This window comes from Stomoxys calcitrans, chromosome 5 (assembly GCF_963082655.1).
Source record: "Stomoxys calcitrans chromosome 5, idStoCalc2.1, whole genome shotgun sequence".
NCBI classification, from domain to species: Eukaryota; Metazoa; Arthropoda; class Insecta; order Diptera; family Muscidae; genus Stomoxys; species Stomoxys calcitrans.
This window is the reverse complement of record NC_081556.1, coordinates 43,188,629-43,192,918: the sequence shown is the minus strand read 5'-3', so window position 1 is coordinate 43,192,918 and position 4,290 is coordinate 43,188,629.

The window sequence follows — 4,290 nt, the reverse complement described above, 5'->3', positions numbered from 1 at the left end:
TGCAGTGATGACTGCAGCGATGTCATGGCATATCCTACTAGAAAGGTTCCGTCTGGCATGAAATTTCCAAATTTCTCTTTTACTCTCTCTTCCACATTCTCTCTCACTCTTATCTTAAACCCCTAATATATACAAACATTAGGTGTGTTCGCGTACTTTTCCAGTAAAAATTTGCAGGAGAGTAAAATCCATTTTACTCTCTTCAAAAAATTTTCAAGCAAACGTACGCGAATGACTTCCAGTGAAAATTTGCAGAATAACAGCTGATTTTTGTTTTTGTTGGTGTTTTATTTGCTTCCTTAGGAAAAAAAATTGTTTCTAAAAAAAGAATGCTGGCGATACTTGTGAGGTATTTTCCTTAGATAAACGTCAATTTATTGGCCCGAGATTGACAAAGCTAGAAGGGAAGCCATTCGTAGTATCCTTGATCTCCGTGCCGATGGACAGCCATCACAATTTACAGTGCACGAAGCTACTAATATCATCCGTGGCGCCAAGTCGCGCAAGTGGCTAGTCCCAGACGAAAGCTCTACGCTGATGCTGAAGAATCTGGATCTGCCTGGGGTCGAGTACCTTACAACTGTCTGAACACTATTGTAGTACCCGATGTTTGGAAGATGAGAAGTGTGATTCCACTACTGAAACCTGGAAAGCACACGAGCAAGGGGGAGTCGAACAGACCGATCTGTCTTCTTTCATCAGTAGCCAAGACGCAAGAGGGACTTCTCCTTACGATCCTACCGAAGGCTGCATAGGACTACAACTGCTTTACATGCCATCACCGTACACAAAGTAGAAACAACGTTCTCAAGTCCCTTGTCGGTAGCACTTGGTGTGTTGACAAAGGAACCTTGGACTAACTAATGCTTTGGGATATTGTGGCTTGACAAATTGCCGCTACCACTGCCGTGAAGCTAAGGGAGCTTGTGTTGTGTTTTCATTGAAGATATCTGTATCAGACTTATTTGCTCTTATTTTTTCCAATCCCACTGTGCGTAACTTTTAACTGCCCAGCCAGACCCTCTAACTACCATAGCAGCATCTTCCCTCCTTAACAAATTCGAAGGAACGGTGTTGGTTTCATCGTAGCTCTCAGATGAGGATAACTACCTTCTAATGTAGAACAATAAATTTGCACAAATTTTGGAGTTCCCGAACACAGTTATTATTACCAAATATGATAATATAATAAAAAGACACTATTATCTCTTAGTTAAGAATTCGATTGGCAAATAAGCACTGTTGGGGTTCACAGAACAAACACGTGTTTAAAAAGCCATACAAACACTGCTCGTCTATGCATGATTTGCTATGAATTTGCTGAATGATTTACGCGCTTATCTGTCGCCAGTATGTGGATGTCACTGTTCACCTCATTGCATTCAACATATCGTAGTCGTAGTGTTGTTATGGTCGCCGACGCTGTGAGATGGATATGTTTGAGACAACAACAAAGCACAACAGCAAACATCTATGCATTTAGCTATCATTCTATTTCTTGTATAGATGTTGGTGAATGTGTTGGTGCAATCATTTAAGTTTGTTTATCTGTCTGAAGATTAATTTTAACAGACATTGGCTCTGATTTTCTGAGATGGAAATTGAGAAACAGTAGCATCAACATCCAACATTATCATCAGCAGCAACCCAAGTGTACACCAACACAAACACAAACACATCAATTGAGATGGAGGAAATGAAATGAAATGGAATGGAATGCTCGATAGGTGCGCGCTGCAACATCAACTGTTATCATCTTTAAATCCCTTTTCAGTTGTAGAGATCTTGCCGTGATAGATAGTAGCAACTCTTGTCTGTTGTCCGTTGTCTTCGAGAGTGATCGAGTAGAACATACAGAAGTTTTCGGTATAAGCGTAAGGATCGCGGTGCAAAAATCTCAGATCAAAATCAAGAAAATTCAGCAAGAAATTTAACGTGTGAATTTTTTTGTTTTATAGCCGCATTATTTTTTGTAAGTTTTAAAAAGTGAATAAAGAAAAACAAAGTTTTAATATGAATAATAAATAATGGAAACAAAATAGGGGCCATTAATGCAAAAATGAGTACCATAAATTGTAAAAATGTTAATAAATTATTAATTGCCTCTTAACTGTGTTACAAAGAGATAAAAAAAAAGAAATAATTTTCAGCTGTGTTTTTTACAATAATAAAGAAATTCCAAATAAAAATAATAATATTTAATATGTTAAGTTATAGGAATTCTTAAATATTGAGTTGCCCAAGAAGTAATTGCGGATTTTTTAAAAGAAAGTAAATGCATTTTTAATAATACTTTTTTTACACTTTTTTTCTTAAGCAAGCTAAAAGTAACAGCTGATAACTGACGGAAGAAGGAATGCAATTACAGAGTCACAAGTTGTGAACAAATTTGTCAACGCCGACTATATGAAAAATCCGCAATTACTTTTTGGGCAACCCAATATATTAAATTCTGAGATATCAAAAGGTAAGTTTCTACATATTTCTAATAGAAAGGCAAATTGAATTTTGCATGATTATGGCACAAAAATGATAAAATGCCTCACGAAATAAAATTGATGAAATTTTCACTAGAAATGAAAGGTTGATAAAATTCCTAAGCAAATGAAATAATGGCAAAAATCTTCTATATACCAAGGAAGAGCGTGCTAAGTTCGGCCATGTCGAATCTTATATACCATTTGTCGGTGTCTCTGCGCGGTATCTCTTTTTAGGCAAACAAAGAATAATGGATAAGAATTGTTATGCTATTGGAGATATATCAAGTTAAAGTCCGATTCGTACCATAAGTGAATTGAATGTTGAAGACCATAGTAGAAGTCATTGGGTTATATTTCAGTCCTTTCGGTTACGAATTGCGCCTTATAGGGGCTCAAGAAGCATAATCGAGAGACCGTTTTAAGTGGGAGCTGTATGAGGCCATGGATCGATTAAGACCAAATTGGACACGTATGTTGAAGGTCATAGGAGAAGCCATTGTACAAAATTTCAGCAAAATCGGATAAGAATTGCGCCCTCTGGAGGCTTAAGAAGTCAAGATCCCAGATCGGTTTGTATGGCAGCTATATAAGGTTATGTTCCGATTTGAATCATATTTGACAGAGTTGTTGGAAGTCATAACAAAATACCTAATGCAAAATTTCAGCCAAATCGGATAAGAAGTGTGCCCTCTAGTGGCTCAAGTCAAGGCCCAAGATCGGTTTATATGGCAGCTATACCAGGTTATGGACCGATTTAAACCATACCGAACACAGTTGTTGGAAGCCATAACAAGACACTTCGTGCAAAATTTCAGCCGAATCCGATAAGAATTGCGCCCTCTAGAGGCTCAAGAAGTCTAGATCGCAGATCGGTTTATATGACAGCTATATCAGGTTATGAACTGATTTCAACCATGCTTAGCACAGTTATTAGAAGTCATAACAAAATACGTCATGCAAAATTTCATCCTTTTCGGAATAATTGCCCCCTCTAGAGGTTCAAGAAGTCAAGATCCCAGAACGGTTTATATGGCAGCTATATCAGTTTATGAACCGATTTCAACCATACTTAGCACAGTTATTAGAAGTCATAACGAAACACGTCGTGCAAAATTTCAGCCAAATCGGATAAGAATTGCGCCCTCTAGATGCTCAAGAAGTCAAGACCCAAGATTGGTTTATAAGGCAGCTATATCAGGTTATGAACCGATTTGTACCATACTTAGCACTGTTATTTGAAGTGATACCAAAACATCACGTGCAATATTTTAACCGAATCGGATAAGAATTGAGCTCTCTATTGGGTCAAGTATTTAAGATACAAGATCGGTTTATATGGCAGCTATATCAGGTTATAGACCGATTTCAACCATGCTTAGCATAGTTGTTGGAAGTGGTACCAAAACACTTTATGCTAAATTTCAGCCAAATCGGACAAGAATTGCGCCCTCTAGATGCTCAAGAAGTCAAGACCCATGATTGGTTTATATGACAGCTATATCAAAACATAGACCGATTTGGCCCATTTGCAATACCAACCGACCTACACTAATAAGAAATGTTTGTGCAAATTTTCAAGCGGCTAGCTTTACTCCTTCGAAAGTTAGCGTTCTTTCGACAGACAGACGGACGGACGGACATGACTAGATCGACTTAAAATGTCATGACGATCAAGAATTTATACACTTTATGGGGCCTAGACGAATATTTCAAGGAGTTACAAACAGAATGACAAATTACAAATTTGCAAAAACACCAGATCTCGGGATTGGTCCACCGATTTCAACGAAATTTTTAATGCCAATGGTTT